The sequence below is a fragment of the Vulpes vulpes genome, chromosome 12, assembly GCF_048418805.1.
Source record: "Vulpes vulpes isolate BD-2025 chromosome 12, VulVul3, whole genome shotgun sequence".
Classification (NCBI taxonomy): Eukaryota; Metazoa; Chordata; class Mammalia; order Carnivora; family Canidae; genus Vulpes; species Vulpes vulpes.
The window spans coordinates 21,335,810-21,360,946 of NC_132791.1; the positions used below are offsets into that span (position 1 = coordinate 21,335,810).

The 25,137-nt window shown below is 49.3% G+C and overlaps 1 pseudogene; it reads left to right on the forward strand.

Moving 5' to 3' along the window:
* The first annotated feature begins 8,230 nt into the window (after nucleotides 1-8,230).
* Nucleotides 8,231-8,735, forward strand: LOC140594866 (ATP synthase subunit d, mitochondrial pseudogene; annotated as a pseudogene).
* Nucleotides 8,736-25,137: the final 16,402 nt, after the last annotated feature.

Sequence of the window (25,137 nt, forward strand, 5' to 3'; positions counted from 1 at the left end):
CCAAGTAAAAAAATAAATCTCAAAAGAAAAAGAACAAATTCAAATCCCATCTCCACCACTTACTAGCTGTGTGACTTTGCACAAGTTTCCTACCCTCCCTGTGCCTCAATTTCTTTATCTATCGAACAGGAACAATAACGGCAGCTACGTCGGAGGATGAGGGAGGAACAGAGGCAGTAATGCACGCGCAGCCTCCCTCAGGTGGGTGCCCAGCCTCGTGCTCCTGACCCCTCCGGGAGCCAGCGAGGCAGAGCCAGGAGGGCACAGGCTGCGAAGCCACCCAGCCGGGAACGCGAGGCCCGGCTCTACCAACCAGCTGTGTGACTTTGAGAAAGAGAGATGTGAAATGGACCGTTTCCCCCAGAACCCAGCCAAGCCTCCTTTTTTCCCTTAGGACAAGTAGGGAGGGAAAGAATAACTGCTCTGCCTGCTTCACAGAGCCTTGTGAGGACAGAACAAGACAGTGGATGTAAAAGTCCTTTGTGAGCTGCACGGGGATTATTCTCATCAGAGCAGTGCATCCAGTCAGCTGGGCAGGCTGGACCGGGCTGGGTGTGCACGAGGACATATACAACAGGGCTTCGGTGAGCTTTGGGGTCACACCCTGAGGAGGCCCCATCCTCTGATCCCTGAGGCTGATTTCTGGGGCCCTTTCCCCAGTGCCTGCCAGGATCACCATGGCATCCAGGGCCACTCCTGAGGACTCACCCTGGCTGCAAAGCTGTTCCTGTGCCCTTGAATCTATTAAACAGAGCGATGTGATTAATTATTTTACTGTCTTTATGGCATCAACTTTAACTTGCTTCACATCCAGATTTCCAATTACATAAGCCAGAATCTTAAACTCGGGAGGACATGTATTATTGAACTATTTATAATCAGAGTTTTTCAGAGCAGAAAAAGCTCTGCCAGGCAAGAGCCACACAACCAAAATTAATGATTCAGAAACCAGAAGACAATCTTTCCATAAGGAGGGGTGTGGGATGCAAGCAGGAAAAGAACAGAGAGGTTGAGTATGAATCAAAGACGGCAAACCCTGAGAGGAAAAAATTAGAGGGGGAGACAAGCCATGAGAGACTCTTAACTCTGGGAAATGAATGAAGGGTTGCAGAAGGGAAGGTGGGCGGGGGGTTGGTGTAACTGGGTGACGGGCACCGAGGGGGGCACTTGATGCGATGAGCACTGGGTGTTATACTATATGTTATACTATATGTTGGCAATCAAACTTGTTTTTTGTAAAAACAAAAAAACAAAGATAGCAAACCATTTCTCCTGAAGGGCATCGACCTCCAAGGGGGAAGGCAAATCATTTGAGAGATGGGAGTCAGGGAGGACACACTCCTGCAAAAAACAATCAGATGTGGTTGAGGGAGCTATGGTTTTTTGTTTTTTGTTTTTTACCTTTAAAATACTTACATAATTTTTATTGAGATATAATTGATCTATAACATTATATTAGTTTCAGATATATAACATAATATTTGATATTTGTATATATTGTGAAATGATCACGTGAGTCTAGTTAACATCGATCCCCTCACATAGTTACAATATTTTTTCTTGTGAAGAGAACCCTCAAGATCTACTTTCTTAATGATTTTCAAATATACAATTCAGTATTGTTAACTATAGTCACCATGCTGCACATTATATCTCCAGGGCTTATTTTATAACAGGGAGTTTGTACCTTTTGACACTCTTTACTCATTTCTCTCATCTCCCAACCCCCACTTCTGCCAACCACCAATCTGTTCTCCATATCTACAAGTTCATTTTTCATTTAGGGCTTTTTTTTTCATGTTCCACATATAAGTGAGATCATATGATATTCGCCTTTCTCTGTCGGACTTATTTCACTTAGCATAATAACCTCAGCGTCCGTCCATGCTCTTGCAAATTGCAAGATTTCCTTCTTTTTTATAGTTGAATACTATTCCATTGTATGTATGTACCACACTTGTGGGAGCTATTCTTTGATGAAAATAATGTAACCTGAGTTGGCCCAGCCATACCAGCTCCAGATTTAAAGTGGAGTCACATCATTACTGATGCAAATGTTCACTGATTCATTGTTCCCCCTCCACCTGATAATTCCAAAGTTCTAGCTGCTTTCAGCACCTCCTTAACTGGTTCCAGAAAGCTCGTGTATTTTTATCAGCAAATCCTATCTAGCTACTGCTTCATCTCCTCCTTCACCAAGTTACAGGAGAATCTCAGGGCCACCTGTAAGCCACCCTCCACCGGGCAATGCCTTCTCCACCACAGATGTGCTGGGAACTACAGGCTGTCCATAGCCAGTCTATGTCTCTGTGGGGACTGCCTCGCCCCCACTGTGCCGCTTCAGGGAGGCTTGTGTTCCAGTGATTTGCAAAGGTTTGATTAGAACAGACCTTTCCATGCTTACCCAGTATAGCTCCCTCCCAAACATGAGTCCACGATGGACTTGGACCAGGAGAAAAATCCTCAGACAGATCCTATTCCTTGCTGATGACTCCAGGCTTATCGCCAAGCTGAGTTTGTCAGCTTGCCTCAGTGCTGCGGGCAGATTCCTGGAGGCCATCTCATCAGTCCCCCCAAACAGGCAGCTCAGGATCAAAACAAGGCCCTGGTAGAGGAACAGAGGAGACGCAGGGAGGTTACTCCTGTCTGTTGCACTCTAGTGACATGCCAAGTGCTGACCCATGCTGTGTCCTCATAGAAACTGATTAGATAAATGCCACTAGCCCCATTTCACAGATAATGGAACTGCAGCTCAGAGAGGTTAAGTAAGTCATCCAGGGTCCCACAGCTAGTAGGTGGTACCAGGCTCAATTAGGATTCATCCCAGTTCTGTTGGATGCCAAGATTCAAGTTATGACTCTCCCTCCTGCTGCTTGCTTAAGAACATAAAACGTGACAATCCATTACCAGGCCTTTGTCTAGAGAAAACTATTCTCAACACAGAAGAAATAAATGTTCTGTTTGTTTGCTTTCTGCAAGGGAAGCAGAGGGAAGAATTATCATCAACAAACACAGGCAGAGGTTTGTTGCCTCCTGGAGTGCATGTTTGCTGAAATAAAGCTACAGACTTAAAATGACACCCCCTCCCAAAAAAAAACGATGACCCTAGAGAAAGTATCATGACTTCTTTTAAAAGCACTCCCTCCTCTTTCTAATGATAGAGACTGGCCAGCTCTTCGTGAAGCCTCTTTCCATGTCTCCTGAGCACTGAGCTAGACTACATTTCCCAGAGTTCCTTGCAGCTGGGCATGGTCATGTCCTTGGCTCTGCTCAATGGAATGAGAGCAGAGCCATATGGTCTAGTCACATATCAGTCTCACCACACGATCCTCCATGCACATTCCCTTGTCATCAGTCTCATGCAAATAAACATCATGAAATTAAAAATCCTGGTTGAAAGTAGCAGGACCAGGTGATGGAGCCTGGGTCCCTGAACCACAATGGAGGAGGACCACAGACAGTTTCTATCTACAGTTTCCAGAATTAGCAAAAACAACAACAGGACACCCAATGTGACTTTCAAATAAGCAATGAATAATTTTTTTAGCATAATATGTTAGGGACAATCTGGGGACAAAGGCAACCCCAGTCACCTTTCTGGATCAGCTCTGGGCCCTCAAGATCACTGGGCAGATAGCTATTATTTGAAACCTACTGGGATCCCTGGGTGGCGCAGCGGTTTGGCGCCTGTCTTTGGCCCAGGGCGCGATCCTGGAGACCCGGGATCGAATCCCACATCGGGCTCCCGGTGCATGGAGCCTGCTTCTCCCTCTGCCTGTGTCTCTGCCTCTCTCTCTCTCTCTCTCTGTGACTATCATAAATTAAAAAAAAATAAAAAAAATTGAAACCTACTTAACTAAAAAATTATTTGTTGTATATCTGAAATTCAAATTTAATTATGTGTCCTATATTTTATCTGGCAACCTTGCACCTATCAGAACAGCTGTCTAGTACTTCATAGGAATGAGACATCTGATGCCCACTGAGGCATCAGATATTAAACAATCCAGGCAAATGAGCTCAGTCTAGAATGATCAACATTTAAGCAAATAGACCAGCTTTTCTTAAGTGGACTGTTTGTAGCTCAGTAAAGTCTGTGAGGCTCTTACCTCTCTCCCTCCCATGGACACTCAGAAGGAAGAGAGAACCAACTCAGTTCTTGCCCCATCCCCCACCTCAGGAGCTCTTCACTTGGGATCACCAATAATTCTGAGGGGTTCATAAACAGGTGTGAACCAAAGTTCAGATTGCCCAGAGACTAAGTAGCCCAGGGGTGAGGTGTGGGAGGTCTTTGGGAAAAATAGCAGCGACACTTGGCTCCTCCAGGGAACATGACAAAAGCCACCAGTTTTGGCTCTCACAAAGCAAGGGATGGATAAATGACCGTCCAGTCCGTGTTGAGACTGTCAGGATCAGGAACTATGGGCAGCTCAGAGAGTCAGAAATGTGAAATCTTGACATGGTGGGTGTTATTTCCAATGTAACCCAGAAAAAAACAAGATTTTGGAGCTATGTAGACCTAGGTCAAGTCCTGGTTTTACTGTTTTTCCAGTATGACCTTAGGCAGCTTCTTCCATCTCTCTGAGCCTTAGTTTCCATCTCTATATGATGAGATAACAGCAAACAAGTGTTGTAAATTACCTAAGATAATGTACCCAAAGCATGTAGCTCACAGTACATGGTAAACGCTACTTCCTCCCCTGAGGGTCGAACAGCTGGAGAAAAGAGGTGAAGGGGAGCTCACCTTCTTTATTACTCCCCAGTTTCCAATCATATACATGTCCCCTTCCCTTCTTTCCTCCCTGACCCCTTAGCCCAGAGACCACAGCCACCAGGGTGAGGTGGAAAGCGGTATGTTTCTGATGCCTCCAACTTTCCTTCCTAGACAAGGACCACAGAGTTCCCATCACCACAGAAATAGGGTTCCAAATAGAAGTAGGGCTTCCAAGCCCCCACGCAAGCCTCTCACCTAACATTGCTAAAACCCTGCCCTGTATGAGTAGAATGGATTTTACGTGTGCTAGCCTGGGACCTGATCACTACTTCCAGCCCTATCTCTCCAGACCTGAGTCTCGCTCCTTCAGAAGAGATTCCTTGTGAACCTCAGACTCCAGCATGGCAGGTGGGGCCTAGAGCTCCAGTGCCCAGATGCTCATTTCCAGCACACCCATCGCTCACCTGCTCCTGAAAACGCTCCCGTTGGCTCCTCTGGAGCCATTACCGTTCGTCATGTTTATCTGCATTTAGGTGCAGTGGGGATTCACACTCGTCGATCTGTCTTTGCTCATGAAGCAATGGCCCAAAAAATGGTAATGACGCCTCTGATGCTGCGGCATGACCGCATTCTGTACATATGGGGCTGCCAGAGCCAGCAAACACAAACGCGGGACGCCCAGTTAAGTTCGAATTACATATAAACAATGAATCCATTTTTAGTGTAAGGGTGCCCCATGCTTATTAGGAGCATATTTACACCCCCAAAAAAGTATTCATTTTTACCTGGATTCGAGTTTAACACTTTCCTGTCTTTTATCTGACAATGCTACTCACCATCCTCCTGGTGCACCTGGGCCATGCCCAGCTGGAGAGTTTTCACCGTCGGGCAAGAACTGGGGGTACTGGGGCCTCTCTCTCCTCTGCCACATTCTAACCTGTCTTTCTCAAACATCTGCACACACCATGTCCTTCCACAACAAGACTCCAAGTGTTTCCCTACACACACACTTTCCCACCTCCGGGCCCTTGCCTGCACCATTTCCTCTGCCTGACTACCCATTCCTCTGTCTCTGCTTATTTTCTACTCTCCTTATTCCTTCAAAGCCGAGTTTCTGGGCCATCTTTTTCACAACATGCTGTGGTTCCCAGCCTGATTCCTTTCCTCTGCCCTTCCACAGCCTGGTGTCCCCCACTCTCTCAGTACAATGAACATCACTGGAGCCACTGCTCTGTGCCAAACTCAGCTCTGTGCCAGACACAATAATAAAACTGTGTGTGCCTGTCCATGTGTGTGTGTGTGTCGATGTGTGGTCTATGTGTGTGTCTGTCCATGTGTGTTTATGCACATATCTGTGTGTCTGTGAGTGTGAGTGTGTGTGTGTGTGTGTGTAGTTGAGCAGAAGAGCTTGTGTTGGAATGAGGTGGGAATATCCTCACATGGTTATGTTAAAATAAATATTCCCATATATTCTGAGGAAATAGATGTGCACAAATATTATGTCCAAGGAAACTCATCCCAGCACTTTTTTCTGTGAGTAAAAAAGATGAAAACAATCTGAATGCCCACCAAAAGGAAAATGGCTCGATTTGGAAACTTGTACACAATGAAATGCAGTGCAGTCACTAAAAGCGATTATTACAAAGAACATATAATGACAGTGGTAAATATACATGATGTGTAAAAGAAGTTAATAAAACAGTATATACAATACTACTCTGTTTTTTAAATCCCTGTGACAGGACATGACTTTGAGATATTAATCAGTTTATTCTTACTATCTCCCCTGTACTCTTTAGCTCCATGGCCACCATCCCACATGAGAGTGTGTCATGATCCCCTCCACTCCGATCATTACTCCAGAGGGCAGTTATCTGAATAGGACCAAAGATTAAAAATCCCAAATTCTTAGATTTCAAGTTCAGAAGTCACAGCTCAACTGTAGAATAGACAAGGCAGGTAGTGGGCATGATCCCCCAGTTACCACCTACCCACTCAGACTAGAGAAAAGGCACTCAGGCCCCTGCCACCTACCCGCTTTAAACCAAATCCTACGAGAGGGGAGAAAATGTTAGAAGGCCCCAGGTAAGTGTGGAAACTCCAAGGCACAGAGCCTCTGTACCTGTACCTGGTGCTGGAGAGGAAGCAGCTTCCAGAGAACAGAATGGGTGATGTAGGAGATCTAGATATAATAAAGCCCGTACTGCCCCCACCCCATGCAGTTTCTTGAGGCCCCAAACTGCATAGTAGGGCATTCAGAAAATTCTCATGCCTCTCAAATGGGGCACTGAAGTTGGCTGGAAGAGAAGGTTGTGAGCCAGTCAGAGTTTTGTGGCCAGAATGGCCCTTGGGGGTGGGTGCAGCTTTACACTTAGTGGGGCTTCTAGCCCAAAGGGCCCTACCCCCTCTCACCCCCCACCCCCAATCAGAAGGAACCAAGGAGATGGAGGCAGAGTAACAGTGCCTTCCCACCACTTAGACTCAGTCCACAGGATGGGACAGAGAGAAAACCCCGGTCGGGGAGCAGTCCTGAGTGTGATAGAGATCTAAAACCTGAAGTCACTGAAAAGTCTGAACATTAATGGCTTCAGTAAGAAATCACTAGATTGATTTTTCTGCATCAGACAGAACAGGGGCGAAGGAGAGAAGAAAAGCCTACTCACAGGAAAAATAGATTTACATCTGGCACATGTACCTTGAGCTATGAAACGCCTTCCCATGGAGCACACATACACCTGCACCAGACAGGAAGGCCTGGCCTCAAGCGGTAACTGTAGTTAACAGCATCCAGGGATGCAGGATCCCTAATTGTTCTTCTGGGGCTTTTTCTGAACTACTGGGACCCTCAGCAGCTTCCGTGAAATTCTCTAGGGTAAGGCATCAGGACAGACTGGCCTGACTATCCAATCCCAGCCCCCAGGAACAGGTGTAGTCACCCCCAAGGCCACCTCCCAAGAGTGAGTTTCCAGAAGCATTTTCTAGTCTTAACTGAGCAGCACCATCTTTCCCATTACCCACACTCCTCCCTAACAACTCACATCCTATAAAAAGCAATGGCAAATATTAGCAGAAGACAGAGGAATATACCAGCAAACGTGGCCTTCATCCCCAGTTCAAAGCTGTTTGCCGTCCTAGGTCTTGGCCAGTGACCTCGTGGGACCACATATGACTTCGTCCCATCATGGTCAGGCAGGGACACTTCAGAACTATCGGGATCATTGCCAACACCCAGCCTTAAAAGAGAAGTCAAACACCAACACTGTGTGGAATTATACACGTGCTGAAGGTGACAAGTCTCAGCTCAGATCATTTTATTCTCCCTCAAAAGAAGGTCACTAAGTGTCCTGGCATGAAGACAGAGCACAATAGTAACAGGAAAGCTGTCTTATATTGAGAGCCTGGACTCTCAGCTCTATGCTCATTAATCTGTGCATTTTATCATTTCATCCTATAACAACCTGTGAATAGGACCCACTTCCGTCCCTTGCTGCTGTGGACAGTGTGCCGCCGGGGTTGGTGAAGGATCTCAAGATGGCTGGGCGAAAACTTGCTCTTAAAACCATTGACTGGGTAGCTTTTGGGGAGATCATACCCCGAAACCAGAAGGCCATTGCCAACTCCCTGAAATCCTGGAATGAGATACTTACCTCCAGGTTGGCTACTCTTCCTGAGAAACCACCTGCTATCGACTGGGCTTACTACAAGGCCAATGTGGCAAAGGCTGGCTTGGTAGATGACTTTGAGAAGAAGTTTAATGCCCTGAAGGTTCCTGTGCCAGAGGATAAATACACTGTCCAGGTGGATGCTGAGGAAAAAGAAGATGTGAAAAGCTGTGCTGAGTTTTTGTCTCTCTCAAAGGCCAGGATTGAAGAATATGAAAAAGAGCTGTGAAAGATGAAGAACATATTTCCATTTGATCGGATGACCATTGAGGACCTGAATGAAGTCTTCCCAGAAACCAAATTAGACAAGAAGTATCCCTATTGGCCTCACAAGCCAATTGAAAATTTATAAACTTGAGTTGGGGAGAAAGCCCTGGCCCTCATATTATAAACATTGGACATTAAAAATAATGATATGGTGAAGAAAAAAAAATGTGAATAGGTACTCCTTCCATCACTGAGAGTCCACATACCCTGGTTTGCTTTGTGCCTGTTGTCCCGACCTAGCATCCCAGTCTGGAAGACCTCAACAGTCACCCTAATCACTATCCCCCTTTTATAGCTGAAGATACCGAGGCTCAGAGAAGTTAGGTAACTTCCCTCAGGTCACACAAGCTAGAATGTGGTGGGGCTGAGCACTGGATCCAATCTATCTGACTTGGGAGGTGTGGGTTGTTAGCAAGCAATAGAGAAGGACACGATCAGGAGAGACAGGCAAGGAAAGGACTGCCAGTCAGACAGGAGGAAAGGGTGAGATCACCATTTTAAATATTTCTAAATAAATATGTACCCCTTTTACAAATTTCCCCAAAAAGGGGATCCCTGGGTGGCTCAGCGGTTTGGCGTCTGCCTTTGGCCCAGGGCGCAATCCTGGAGTCCCAGGATCGAGTCCCACGTCAGGCTCCTGGCACGGAGCCTGCTTCTCCCTCTGCCTGTGTCTCTGCCTCTCTCTCTCTCTCTCTCTCTCTCTCTCTCTTTCTCTATGTCTATCATGAATAAATAAATAAAATCTGTAAAAAAAAATTTCCCCATAAAAATAAAAACTAGTACAGTTTGTGATGGCGATGCCCCTGCAGACAAGGACAGCACTCATTATAGGGACTCTTCCCCTCTCCTAACTCTGCTCAAAGAGCATCCAGCCAGGGGCCCCAGAGCCCTGTGCATCTGGGCAGCCCTTTCTGCACCTGCTGCTGGTGGTGGAGTGGGCAGAGATGCAAAAGAAAAGGCCCTATATGAGGCCTGCAGCCCTGCTTCCAGTCCCCTCCACGCTCTCTCTGAGCCCCATCTCCGTATCTGTGAAATGTGCTTGATCGTCCAGGTCTTACCTGCCTCCCAGAGTTCTGCCAAGGGGACCTGCAGGAAGAGCTGGGTTTCAGGATATTTTCCAGAAGCCCAGGCCACAGAGGCCAGCCTGTTGGCATCCCTCTACCCAGTGGACATTGCCGACCTCCTGTGATATGATCGCAGAGCCCCCATGTCCAGCTCATGGCAGTGAGCTGAGCAGCAAACAGGGCTCATTTGGCTTGAGCTGGCATGTTCTCTTTTTAGTAGGAAGGTTGCCACTCTGTTCTCTTTTTTTTCACTCCCCTCATAGGACCTTCAAGTAAATTTAAACACAGTTTGTACCTAGGAGGAAAAGAAAACGGCACTTAGCTCAGGGTGCACTGATCAGATTTCTGGCCAGAAACCCCAGCATCCAATGTGGAAAGGGGAAATGGAGCTGAAAGGGGGCCACTGACAAGGGACCGCATGGTGCAGAACAAGAGAATGATCCCACTTACAGAACCCCTCTTGGAAGCTGGCCCAGCTGAGCTGAGGCATCGCACACAGGGGCAGCCAAACCTCCGTGGGGAGACAAGACCCTTTCTCAAGGGACACCTTCTCCCCTTTTAATAGAAGTCAGCCTGACAACTTCCCAAGGAACCCTTGGTTTGAAATGATGGAAGGACAGGGGGGTCTCTGAGCCTTTGCTAGGGATGACCCCATGAGACTACTTATCCCACAATTTCTATGAACTGTGGGCAGGGCTGGGCAACGGACGGAGCACTGGCTTATTCAAAGGCTAAAGGCCCAGCTCTGGAACATAGAAGATGTGTGACATAACTTCTGAGCCTCAGTTTCATCATCCATGAAATGGGACTGTTTAAAAAAAAAACATGCTCTGCCTCCATTTAAGAATGGGGAAAGCTTAAAAAATAAAAAATAAAAAATAAATTTAAAAAAAATTAAAAACAATGAGGAAGGCTCTCTAGCCCAGGAAACTAAGGCCTACAGGAAGGGGCTGAGGGATTCATCTACTCACTAGCCCAGCTTTATCTCTTCTCCTTTTTTCATGCTCTTAAAGAAATACTCTGTTATCTTGTCTCCAGAACACTATTCCTATCATATCTAACATTTGATTCAAATTAATTCACACAGTAGGTCTTAGGAGACTTTTTTCCCTTCAAAGAGGGATGCCTAATTCCTATCCTCCCCATTCACAGATCCCATTCACAGGTCCCACACAGCCTCATGCTCTAATCCACCCTGGATCTCCCCTTCTCGTCGGTGGACCACCTAAGGTCAGACTCTGCAAGGATTCCAGGGCCACTGCAGGGGCATGACTCAGAAGAAGCCCAGTGCTTGCCCCAGCCCACCTCCTCACAGGTGCACCCTTCTACCCCCAAAAGAAGCCAAGAGAACAAGGGGACACCTCCAAGGGGACGCCATTTATAGACAACCCTTAACAGCAACAAGAGCAGGGCAATGACCTTCATAGGAATCCCTCGTAGTAACATTTCAGCCCCGGCCTGCGACAGGCTCCACTGACTCTTGGACATAAATTACTTGTTCATTATCAAGCGGCGACATGGGGAAGGATGTCGGCAGCTTGATTGTGTCTGTGTCCTGTGGCAGGCGCTTGCCTTCTGGGCTGCCACTGTCCGTGGTGTGTTTTACATGGGCTGGCACTACTGCCAGCTTTGTGCCTCACAGAGGCAGCTCCAGAGTCTGGGCTGGGTGGCAGGAGGACACACGAGTCCTCTTGACAAGGTGGCTAGAGGTAAGTGAGGATGGAAATTCAGCACCAATGTCCAGCCACACAGAGCCTGACTTGAGTTCATTCTGAGAGGTTCCACTTATCGAACTCTTGCTATAAGCCAGCTACTGTGCTAAGTCTATTTATATGAATTGGGATCCTTTGGTTGCATATGACAGAAAACAGCTCCAAGCCGCTCAGTCCCAAAGGAAAATGTTAGAGGCATTCATTCAAATGGTGAAACCACAGGACAGACAGGGATGATGCTGGTCTTCAAGATTGCTAGGGCCAGGGATTCAAGTGCAAACAGGACTCTCTCTCTCCGTCCCCACTTCTCTGCTTCTCTCCAGCATGGTCTTTTCTAATGAGTCCCTGTCCCCAAGGCCAGCATTGTGTCTGCAGGCATCTTCAAACTTACATCTTACAGCTTTACAACGGAGGGGAAAGAGGCCTTATTTCCCCAGCTAGAGTATAAAATCCCAAGGATGGATTCTGATTAGCTCCAGTTGGTCATCTGCTCAGCAGCAACACAGGTAGTCCTGGGATTTGCAGACCTGAGAATTCCAGGGAGCACTTCTCAGGGAAAGTGGGGATACTCGACCGGGCATAAACACTGTAAAGCTTCCTTAAACAATGCACATGTCCTCTCATTATTCTTCACAATCACCCTATGAAATAGGTACTATTATATTCCCACTTTGCAGGTGAGGAAACTGAGACCCAGAAAGATTGACCCAGCTAGAAAGGGGCAGAGATAGCCATCAGACTCAGGTCAGCTGGATCCCTAAGCCCGTCCTCTTTGAAACATGAAACATGAACCTGGCAAGTTGAAAGAGACTCAGTCTTAGAAGGACTTGAAGAGTTTTGGCTCATAGACGGAGACACAGTGGAGATGGGGTGGGCATGGGAACAGGGGGAGTGTGACCAGAGCCCCTCAGTCTGCAGGCCTAGTCTGTGCCATCTGAATGTGTCTGTTCTATTTTCCCTAAAGGAACAAAGATCTGCTTTGTTAGGACAAAGATCAGGCAAGAAGAGAACAAGGAGGTAAGAGCCCAAGTGAGCTTGTGGGCTTGATTCTGTGGCCTCCTCAGAGCTTGATGGGGATCTGGTCTGCGATGAGCAGTATCGTGAGAGGCCTGAGATAGAAACCAGCCCTGTCCTTATCTGGCCACATGGGCCAGGGAGCTAAATGCTGCAAACCACCCCTACCATCCCTCTTCTATCAGCTATTTTCTAGAGTTGGCATCTTATCCAATCCCAGGGTGGGGGCCAGGCAGGACTGACACCCAGTTTTACTGAGGAGCAGATTAAGGTCCAGAGAGAGTGTGACTTTCCCAGAGACACACAGCTAGTGAGTGGTTTTTAAAATGCTTGACATCACCACCAAAATCTTCTCTTGGCCAGCCAAAACGACAATCATTTATTAAAGCACAGAAAAGTATTTATTCAGTATCTGTGTGGGCATAACTATGCTGAGCATCTTCCAAAGCAACAGAAAAGGACTATGGCATGGATCCGGGAGTGGGGGTGGGGGTGTCTAGGGTGCAGAGGGAAGTCCCCCAAGTAAAGTTACTCTTAAGTTCGTGAAGAGGATATCAGTTGGCTCCTCTGGGAGTAGACTCTGAGCAGAAAGTGACGGAACGAACCTGCCAATGTCGGTGCCAGGAGGGCCTTCAGTCCCCCAGAGGCAGCCCTGTTACTCTGCAGATGCAGACACTGAGGTCCAGGGGAGGGGCTTGCTCAGTAGGCTTTGCCCAAACGCAGAGCTTCTTCTGCTCTTTGTATGGCCATCCCTCTGAGTCCAGAGAAAATGTCCCTTGTCTGAAGCCTTCCCTGACTCTCCGACAGAATGGACAACACCCCCTCCGGATTCTCCCCAGCCTCACCGGGCTTACAGCTCACGCGTGGTCTTCAGTGCCTGATGCTGCCCTCCTGCTCTACAGCGTGCGAGGCACTGGAGGGCAGGACCTGAGTCGAGTCTAGTTCTCCCCAACCCTTAGCCCCAGTGGAAACAGCAGGCACTTAATAAGAAATGGAGGAACAGAAGCACCTCTGAGGTGAAATGCCCACACTACACACTCCCCACTCCAACTCTAGGAAGACAACCGTCTGGGGTAAGAAACTCCCAAACCCTGATTTCAGAGCAGAAGGATGCAGAGAAGCCTAGTGATGATGGAAGGCATCACCTGCAGCCAGAGCTGTGCCGGCCACCATTCTGCAAGGCAGGCACCTCCACCCAGCAGCCACCAAGGGGTGGTGAGACCAGGGGACTGCTTGATCCAGCCACATCCTCATTCCCTGAGCGGATTCAGATGTGAGCCCTTCATCTACAGAATCACATCTAATTCCCTGGGGCCAAGCCCAACGCCCAGCCCACAGGAAGGGCTCCACCCGGTTTGCTGAATGAATAAAGAAAGGCACCAGAGGACAAGGGAATCGGTGAGGGAGGAAAACCAAGGTTGACTCAACACCTGTGACAAGCTGGGTGTTCTTCACAGGCTACCTCACTCAAGCCCCGGCCATCATGCCCCCCAAAAAAGTGATTCAACTGAAGCTCAAGGACGAGCTTGTTATTCAGGTCAATAGCAGATGGGGCTGTCTAGTCCCAGGCCCCCCCTTCACTCAGAGTCGATACAGAAAGTGCCATGAGGCAGGACGTGAATCTCTTGTCCACCGTTGTCTCCCAGTGCCCAGCACATGGCCTGGCTCAGAGGAGATGCCCAGTTGGTCTGCGAGCTTTGGCTGTAACCATGTGGGGGTCCTCTGGTCAGCAGCTAGAGGGGATCGAAGCAGGCAAGTCCCAGGCTTGGGACCCAGGGCCAAGAGGCCTCATGAGACAGAGCCCCTCCCCACCAGCTGCTCCCGCCTCCCCAGCGTTGGCCCTCCTAGGAGAGCCGCCCACCCTGCGTTGCTGGCTGAGGGCTTCAGCAGACAGAGTCCCTGGGCCAAGCAAACCCCGAGGTCCCCAAACTTTCCACTTCTGTAAAGTGCTCTGATCTTGTCAAATTGCTACCAGAGGAGTCATAGCTGAGTGAACACTTGCCAGGTTCCCGTGGCTCTCCCGAGAGCTGTCACCGTCCTCATCCATCATAATTGAAGCAGTCCACCTGCTCCGGGCCCATCTTTCAACTGCAATGATGGCTGAGATGCGATAGATGTGTCTTGTCATCACCTTGACTTTTTTTGGAGAACACAAAGGTCAGAAGGGATCCTGGGGTGGGGGAAGCCCTGATCTCAGGGTGGAGGGATGACCGCCTCTCCCACTGAGTGCCAATCTTCCCCATGGCCATCTGCTACAGCCCTCCAGCCGCCTCTCTCTACCAGGTCCAGAGACTCCCTTCACTGCAAGACCCCAGGTTCCTGCACCTGTCTGCCATCTCTGATTCTGCAGAAAGACAAACTCCAGGGGGCCAGTGGGGTTTGGGAGGCACTGACTTTCGTGATCCCCAGGATTTGGGACAAATCTAAGACACTAACTTTTATATGTGCCTTCCTCTCCATCCATACCCATGGACACTACTGGCCTTGGACCTGTTTGGGAAGAGAAATGGTTATCATTGGTTATCTGCTCTCAAGTCCATTAATTAAGGCCATAGGTATGAACAGGTGCTGAGACAAGCATCAGGTTGCCTTGTCTCTAGGGCTCCAGCCCCAGTCCGGCCAGGGAAGTCATCTTCCTGCTTAAAGCTTTGCCTGTTCCCAGTCCTGCTCAGAGGCCTCCAGGGCTCCCTCTATATGCAGAATAAAGACCAAACCCCTTGGTCTGGCACTCAAGGCCCTTGACAATGTAGCACCAAAGAAGCAGGCAGTTTAAGGAAGAGTACAGGCCCCTAGAAGAATCAGTGCCCACTTAGCTTAAGAAATAATTCATTTTTTTTTCATAGTCAGAGATGCTCAAAGAAGTGTCAAGAGAATAATGAGCTCCCTGCCTCAGGAGGCATTCAAGTGCAGCAGAATATCTCCTGGAAAGCTGCTGCTGCGGCTCTAGAACAGGTTCAAAGCGAAGAGGGAATTTGAACAGGGTGGCTCTTATATGCCTCCGACTCTGAGGTCTCTGACCCTCATCTCCCACCGTGACCACCTCCAGGCCTCAGGCAGTTTCTTCAGTCGGGAGCACCCTTCGCCCTGCTGCCTGCAGTGGCCCCATTCTGTTATTCTTCCAACCAACGACATTTGCTGAGCACCTACTCTGTGCTGGGGATACCAAGGTTACTAAAATACTGTCCCTGCCCCTGACACCCCAACCAGCGGTCTCCCTCCTCCCACTGCCAGGGCTGCTGAGCCCAGCCAGCCAACAAGACTCAGCTGGAGAGACCAGAGTGTTGCTCACTGTCCCCACTCTTCCCATCCAGAAAAACTGGCTCCTCTTTCACCATCACTGGCACTGTGATCAGGCACAAAGGTCTGTTTGCCCCTCTTGGCCAGAGCCCCTGGATGGGGTGGGGAGGGACTCAGGGGAGCAGCAGGCAGCAGTTTAGGTGGGCTCAGCCCAGGGCACCAGGTAGCCCCAAAGCCCCAGATCACCTTGGACTACTTCCAGACCTCACAATATTCAGGAGCCAGGCCTCTGGTCTTGATTGATGGTTTGGTGACTCAGGAAAATCACAGTTTATTCTCCTCGGATCTGGGTCACAGCCCCTTACCTTATCTGGAGAGATCACCTGCTTGTAGGCAGAGAAACTGAGCCCTCGGGCCTCGCAATACCCAATCTACATTGTGCATGTGGCTCTAGATTTAAAGCCATAATCATCTTGGAAACTTGCAGGGTTTCCCTCCACAATTTTTATCTGAGCAATATTATTCTCCTCTTTGGCATCACATCTTATCCACTTCTGCCTGTCCAGAAGGGTTCTGGAATCCCAAGGAAGTACCCACAGGCTGAGCAGAGGGAAACTCAGAATGGGAGGCGCTGGGATGTGTGGTCCCCTTCCCTTTTCCCAGCCCTGGTGAGAATCATACAGTATCTGACTCATAAGTACTTAATACATTTTGGTTGTTACTATCATTATCCCCGTTTAAAAAAAAAATAGGGACACTGAAGGTACATCCCTTGTTGGGGGTTCCACAGCTGGGAAGTGGAAAAGCCAGAACTTGGGCCAGATCTGACTCCAAGCCTACCTCCGAGGCTCTACTGGGTAGAGTTCTCAGGGTACAAGTTCTTTCTGTGGTTATGGTGTGATACGAGGGGACTGAGACATTCGTGTCACCAAAGGTCCTCTTTCTGGGTGCACAGGCATTTGTGAACATGCCTCCTGTGAACATGTCCTCTGAAACGACAGAAGCATCTGTGCAAACAGACTGTTGGCTGTTTAGATGATAACGCTCTGTTCCATGGGGTTCCCTAATCACCTCACCCATCCTCACCCCTGCCTCTGCTCCCTCTCACCCTCTGCCCCAGCCCAGAGGGTCACAAGGTAAGTCCCAGAGTTCCCAGTTCCTCAGGCCTCACTATCTCTCCTCTGGACATTGCAGTGGCTTCCTCTCTGCCTCCTGTCTCCTCTCCAGTCCGTGCTCCATCTCAGGCTCCACAGCCCATGCTCCACACGGGCCGCCCTCTTTCCAGAGTCCCAGAATACACGTGACCATGTCATTTCCCTGCTGCGGGCTTTGCTCATCGGCCATGAGGCCCTGCACGTCTGGCTCCCCTCTGCTTTTCCCATCTCATTTTCCCCCTTTCCCATCCCACAGCGTCCTGCCCCTCTGCCGTAACCTTCTTCCCCAAATATTGGAATTCCTTCCTTCCTTGAAGCCCTGCCAGCCCAGGGGGCTGGGGTGGAGAGGGGATGTCTCACTGCCCTCTCCTAGCACATTCCTTTGCCTGTCTGCAGCACTGACGTCCCCCTGCCTGGTGCCTTAGCTAGTGTCCCCACGTCTGTCTCTCTCCCTAATTAGCCTGTGAACCCACCGAGGACAGGCGGAAGCTCGACCACCTCTACTTCCCCAGCACCCAGCATTGAGGGCAATCAATGTTTTAGGAATGATTTCATGACAATAATTCTGCTTTAATTTTGTATAGTAATGTATTTCTGAAATCACTTTCCTATCAATTACCTCATTATAACCTTAAATTTCTCCTCCTGTGATGGGAGGCCAAATATTTTGCCATTTGATGGATAAAGAAATTGAAGTTCAGTGAGATTAAATGCCTCCCCACCAAGATCACACAACTAGTGAGTGTGACCAGGCCGTGACCGGGCCCACGGGCTCTGAATCCCATTCCAGTGGTATATTCCACTACTCCAAGATTACCAAGCATGTTTAGAAATCTGAAAAACATCAAGGCATGAGAACATGGCCTGATTACTGTGGCCTGGAAAATGCTATTCTGTTTTTGTTTTGTTTTGTTTTGTTAAAGATTTTATTAATTTATTCATGAGAGACACAGAGAAAGAAGCAGAGACACAGGCAGAGGGAGAAGCAGGCTCCCCTAGGGAGCCTGATGTGGGACTCAATCCCCTGACCTGGGATCACACCCTGAGCCGAAGGCAGATGCTCAACCGCTGAGCCACCCAGGCGCCCCTGTTTTGTTTTATTTTTAAGGGAAATAAGGAAGATGGAATAAGTGAAATGCTCATTAGACAATTACAACCAACCACAAAACTCCACGATATCACCAGAAAGTGGAAGTTGATAGACTTCCTGGTTGGTTACCTTTGGTCCCTACAAGTTCCCTGGGTTTTTCCCTCTCAGCCTGCTGAGTGTTCAGGCTTGTCTTAGCTGACTTCTTTAAGCCGTGTGTGTGTTGAGAGAGAGAGGGAGACAGAGAAATCCTCTAAATTACCCAGTACCGGCCACCCCATCCAGGGGCTCAGGTCTTGTTTCTTAATGATGATTGATGGCTTTGAAGATGCAGTGGATCAATAGGGTCTGAATTCCTAAACTCTTGACAAGAACTCACACACACATCTCAATGCCTGCCACACAAAGCAGATGGGAGCCCTGTCCCTCAACCTTCTGCTGCTGCCATGGTCAGATCACCCAGAACCGGGCCTCGTGGGGTGGCTCAGAGAAATGGCTCCCAGTATTTGGTCTGCAGTGTGGCAGCAGTCCCTTCATTCACTCAGCAAACATCTCGCCGTGTTCCCTGTAAAGGATTGTACTTGGATTGGGGGGCAGGCAGAGACAGGGGAGGGCCAGAGACGGTGAAGGCCTGCCCGCTGCTAGCCTAATGGAACCGGGAGCAGGGAAGGAGGTGAAGCCATCCAGCACCACCTGATGCACGCAGGCAAGACAAACGCTGAGCTCAGAGCTCTGCTGCGCACCTGGCATTGCGCCCAGCTTCCTACCCCTATCCTCTCTCAAAACCCGAGTCCTCAGGACAAACCCATGGGGCGTTTATTGTTGTCATCCCTGCCTTACAGAAGGGGCAAAGCCCGGGTGAGGTCATCTGCCCAAGGTCACAGAGCTAGGAAGTGGCGGAGGCAAGACTGGGGGCTAGAGTCCTCGCGCTGGCACAAAGTTTTCCGGGAGGGAGACGTTCCCGGGCGTGGAGGGAGGAGGACAGTGATCAGGGAAGAGGAGGCCTGTGAGCCAGATCTCCAAGGACAAGTTGGATTTGGGAAGAAAAAAAAAAAAAGAAAAAGAAAAGAAAGAAAAAGAGGGGGCTCATTCTAGCCTGGTCCCACAGCTGGAGCAAGGACAAGGGACGCAGGCAGGAGGAGTAGGTGGCTTTGCGCAGAGCAGAGGCGCCAGGGAGAGCGCCGGGCGGGTTGGCGCTGGCAGGTGGCTGCGGCGAAGGCGAAGCGAGCAGGCCCGGCCCCGGGAGCCTGGCGGGGGGGGGGGGGGTGGGCACCGAGGGCGAGCCGGCCCCGGGAGCCTGGGGGGGCACCGAGGGCGAGGCTTCGGGGGGCAGGGGGGCGCGCCCGCAGGGCTGTGGATGCCGCAGTGCACCCGGGGGCGGGCAGGTGGCCTGGGTGCGCCCGCAGCTCCCGCGGGCGGGGGGGGGGGGGGGGGGGGGGGGGGCGGGGGGGGGGTAGCGGGGCTCCCCTCGACAGGTAAGTGATTGGATTAAGAGGCCTGTCTGACAGGTTGTCCGTTCAGCCGCGGAGGCTAATCAACTTCCCCATCCTGTCTGCTAATAAATCCTGCTCGGGGACCGCTCCGCCTGATGATCTCTCCTCGGGGACCGCGGGGGCCGCTCCCGGAGAACACTCCCGCAGTCCATTAAGGAGCCGCCTCGCGCCTGTCAGGCCCCAGGCCCGGGGAGTCTCGGGAGGTGCCCATCACCCAGGGGCGCATTGTTCGGCCGCCGCGGGCCCGCTCGGAAGGGGCCTGCGCTCGGCCGCCCCAGGCCCGGGGGGCGGGGGCGGGGGCGGGGGGGGGTGGTCCCCGCGTGAACTGGGAGGCGGCGGTCGGTGGGCCCATATATCCATCTATAGAGAAGATGGATAAAGAAATTAAAAGCTTTAATTATTTTCTCGGGTTCGCTGCGGCTCAAGAGAGCCAGCGGAAAGCTGTCGGGGAAGGCCCGACTCTCCAGAAGCTGCTCTAGTTTAGCTGAGCTGCAGCGATTACCCCCCACCCCCCCCAACACACACACCCCCCAAAAGGCACCATGGGGGCAGTGACACAATTTGCTTTGTTGCTCCAGATAAAAAGTACAGGCGTTTTGACTTGAGACGCGGCTATCTTTGGGAGGAAATAGGATGGGTCCCCACCCCCAACACACACACACACACACACACACACACACACACACCACCAGCCCTCTCGTCTGTGCAGTGTCTATGGGCAGAGTTCTAACCCGCATTTCATCAGATCTGAAGAACCTCCAAGGGCGTTATTAAATATGTGAAATACGCCAGAAATATTCAAGCAATCCCCATCTGGCCCTGGGAGGGAGGAAGAAAGGACTGGGAAAGTAATAAAGTGTGTTTATTTTTTAATCTAGATGACATGTTTTACATCATTAAAAAGGACAATTATTTTTAAAATTCAGCCTGCACGCTTCAATGGTTCAGGAGGCCTGCCGCCCTGGAATCCATCAGAACCTCCCTCCACCGCCAGGCCTGGGTCCACCCTCAAGGCCAAGCTGCATTTTTAAACATTCAAAACCAAGGAGGCGATTGTGAGTCCTTTAAAAAGCCGTCAACTCTAAATCACCTTTCTGGGGAGGGGGGAAGGTATTTCCGCTCTCAAGGCTCAGAGTCCTAAGCTCAGAGAGAGACCTGCGGAGGCTGGTGGAAGCCAGACAGGATTCAGAATGCCCGAGCCTTGGGCAAACCACCCATATCCTTGACATGAACACCAGTGATCCCATTATGAAAACCCTGCTGATTGCTCTCCAGAGTGAGCCTCACCTGGGTGCTCTAATGCACCCAGGGTCACACCCTAGTGCAGGAAGCTGCTGGCATTTCTGTCCCATCATCTGAGGCCAAGCCCAAGTCCCTTTCTAGAACGCCCAACAGCTGGCTTCCAAAACTGTTCCTCACCTTCATCCCTCGGTACTCTTGGTCTGCTTTGGACACATGCCTGGCAGTCAGTGTATTAAATTGTACTTCTGCCTAAAAGTACGCATCCTTTCTGATTCATCCTTTCTGATTCAGACATTTCTAGAAATGTCTAGGAATACAAGCAAATCATTAAAAACATTATGCAAAGAGTAGTCTTAAAGATGTTCATCATAGTATTATTTATATCCCATCAAACCAAATGAAATGACCATTTCCTAGGGTAGGGACAACCAAATATCAGAAATTTCATATTGTTCACTTTAAGAATATAAAAAAATTAGAAATACCCAAATACCCAATAAAAGGGATGGTTGGCTATTTTTCAGAGCCTACTGGAATACTATGTAGCTGTGGGAAATGATATCACAGAATTATATTTGGTAGAACGTAAGACTTCAAAATTATATTAAATAAAAAATAATGCATACAGTTCAATCGGTTTTCTGTTAGAACGAAAAAGAAACATGAAGAGATAAGGACAGACCCCAAGATGTCCAAAGGATTTTCCCTTGACTCGGATATTGTGCATGATTTTTATTTTCTTCTTTTGATTTATCTGTATTTTCTGACTTTAATAACACATGCACAGCTTGTATAATAATTAAAGTAAGCAATAAAGAATGTTTAACAAACACAATAACAAAGTATGAGGCCCAGAGCTGAATTGGAGCTGCTGACTGACCAAAACTGAAGAGAGGAGACTGGCCAGCCACAGCCCCACCTGCACACCTGCCTCCGCACTTCGTTGCTGGCTGGAGGCAGGCAGGGGTAGCGGGTCAGAAGCTCTGAGAAGGGTCATTAGACTGAGGTGGTGCCCAGTCTACCCTCTTGGGCAGTTGCCAGGACTACATGAGCTGCCTGGAGGGCCAGGTGTGGCCTGGGAGCAAAAGCAAGCAGAGCAGGAAGCCAGTGTACAAGGATGATTTCCTTTTGAAGAAAAGCTAGATTTCTAGTGTCTGAGTGTGGCTCTGAGAATGACAGAGTGGGTAAACCCAGATCAGTCACAGATCTGCCGCCCTGTCACCACAACTCTCGGTGCTTGGTCTCCAAGTGGCCAGACAGCACTTGGGGCCTTTCATCGGGGCGTCTGCTCTCACATTTCCTTACAACTTCTGCTCTTGCCTCACTCATACCACACTACAGGCAAGAAGGTTGTTTTAGCAGAATCAGAGAGCAATTAAAAAGAACAAGGGAAAAAGAACAAAGACCAAAGGATGGAGGATGATGCCTCATTTGTCGGAGTCATTCATTTTTTTTCCCACTCCCAAGGGCATTAAAAACTGGGCTGGAGGACAGAAGAGAGGGTCATCGGTCAGATGCTGGAGGGGTCCTTGAGAAGGGTCTGGAACCCAGCTGAGCCCAGGGGTGAGGGATAACAGAAATCTCAGGTGGATCTGCAGAGATCTGAAAGTGAGGGTGGCCGAGGCCTCTTCTCAGGAGGGCTGCCAGGGAAGCACAAGCCTGGTAGTGCTCTGACGTGGGAGTGGGGATGGAGGGACAGAGCAGAAGGGGCCTTGGGGAGCCTGGGGAGCTTCCTGCCTCGTGAGAGAGCAAATGGATTTTCCCTTGTCCCCAGCAGCCTCTGATGTAGCTGAGGTCACACCACTTCCAGAGACTTCTGCCCTGGGAGGGAGGGAAGGAGGGAAGAAGGAACGGCGAGCCACAGCCTGTGGGCATCAGTGCTGACACCCTAGGACCATGCCTCTCCAAGGCTGACACCTGGAATGGGTGTCAGAACACAGACAGCCACCTGCTCTCTTATGCCAAGGCACTAAGTGAGCCCCACTCAAAATGTAGACACAACCTAGTGGATGAAGGGTGGGGAGAAAGACCCCAAATTAATGAGATTGCTTCGAATTCACTGGGATGACCTTGTAGCCATGCGGCTGAATGACAGCTCAAATGAGAAGGTAAGCCCTGGAGAAAAAGACAGAGTCACCTTTCTTGCCAACCAGTTTGTCACCTGAGATTGGGTGAGCGGATGGCAAGGTCCCACTGAGCATCATGTTTGTGGTCTGCATCTTCTCAGGCGCTCTGGCAGCCAAGAGGCAGGAAAGGCCAGACAACAGATGGACAGGGCAGGAGAACCTAGAGACCTGGAGGGGCCCTTGGAAATTATTATGCCCACTGTCTGGCTGGACAGGTAGGGAAACTAAGGCAGAGAGAAGCAGGGAGGTGCTTGGGGTCACAGGTAAACCCATGGCAGAGCCAGATTTGGGATCCAGCTCTTTCTAACATCAGGCACTACAAGTGGCCACAGTGCAACAGGGGAGAGTGTGGTGGATGTGTGGCACCGCAGAGCTGCCCTTAGGGGGTGTGGCTAGGTGGGTGAACAAGCCCCCAGTCCAGTCTGCTCTCAGGGTCTAGCCCTGACATGGGGTCTCCAGGAGCTCGCATGCATGCTGAGCCAGCTGTCTTCAGCCATGGTGTCCTGTTAATAATCGTGCTAACTGTCCCCACACCCGTCAGCACTAATCTCCCACACAGCCTTCCAGGACCTGATTTATCAGAATGGAGGGCACGCTCTTACAGGGTCACAGCCCACCGCGGATCTCCAGCTCCTTTAGCAGTAAGTGGCGGAACATATTTTCTCTGCTAACACTACTGTATGTTACAGGATAGATTATTTTAAGAATCAAGACTAAATTGAAACAAGGCAGGCTTGATTTTTTTCCCCCAGAAGTATAGGAGAGGGTCATCTATCAGCAGATGTGGTGGGCACAGTGCTAGAGAGTGACTCAAAGCCCAGGAGGGAGGTTTCAGCTTCCAGCACTTAGTTGCCCAAGTGACCTTGGGCAAGTCACTTATCCTCACTGAACCTCAGCTTCCTCATCAATAAAGGGGGTCACTAGCTCCTGTCCTGGTATATCAGATGGTCTTACAAAAAGAAAATACAAACCAGATATTTTGCCAGGAAAGACACATCCATACACACACATACACTTGGCCTATAAACTCAGGAAAAAGATGTTCTAAATCCAAATCATCGTAGAAATACAGATTAAACCAGCTGGGGGACATTTTTGGTGATCAAATTCACAAAAATCAAAAGATTATAAAAGCCAGCATCGGTGCATGTGAGGGAATACTCACACTTTCAAACACCATTGTTGAGAATATAAATCAGAACGACCTTTATGGAGGGCAAATTTGGCTGTTACAGTCAGCTTCCCCTCTGACACAGCAACTCCAAACCCAGGAATTTGTCCAGAGGAAATAATTAACTGAGTGAACAAAGAGGTAAGAATTTCAAGAATTTCATTCCAGAATCTGCTTATGGGAGTTTTTTTTAAAAGGGGGAACAATGTAAGTATCTGATTGTTAGTATCTGGTTAAAGTATGAATATTATATATCCAATTTAACATTTAGCGGTCCAAAACCAATAGTGACACAAAATTATTCATTGTCTGGTTTGGTAAAAAGGCAGGCTACAAGACAGGAGGTGGCATGAAATCTATGCAGGAAAAAAAATGCCAAAATATCAACGATGGAGCATCAGTGGGCAACGGGCTTGTAAGTGATTTTTTATTTTCTTCTTTGTGCTTATTTGCATCTTCAACACGTTCTACAGTGGTCATTACATTCTTAATTTTAAAAGAATTGAGATTATTTATGGTACCAATAACTATCCTTACTCTGTCTCCCCAGGGTGGGAGTAATGTTCAAAGTGCAGATGCTAAGGAAACCGGACTGCATGGAGGATCAGGAGCCCACTGTCCCCTCTGAGGCTCCTGCGCTGCACCAGAGTTGATCAGTGTCCTCCATTTACCTGTTTCTGTCTCTCTCCAGGTTCTGGCCACACACTCTCTTCTTTTATGTTATTTACATACCCATCCCTCCCCCTGGTCTAGAGGTCACTGATGCAGGGGCCACCATGCCTTGCCATCACCACCCAGTCAGAGCTTGTCCTGGAACTATTATCCAGTGAATACCTGTTGAATTAATCTAAATGACCAGCAGCTAGTGCTAGATTTCTTTGGATACACCTCTCTGCCTCCTGGCACCTTCCAGAGGGGTCAGTTGCCCTTATCTGATCTGTGGGCCCAGAAAAGCTCCACATGCAGCCCTGTTCTCACCTTATTCATCCAGAAGGCTGCCTACAGCTTGCTGGTCCATTGAAATCTCAGCTCCAACCCCTCCTCTATAGGCAGTGGCGGTACAGACATGATTTCCTTGGAACCTCATAACAACCCCACAGCGTTAAGGTTTCTCAGCCCTATTTTATAGACAAGGAAACAGAGGCTCTGAGAACTGTAATGAGTTGCCCATAGAACTACTTGGAAAAGGAGCTT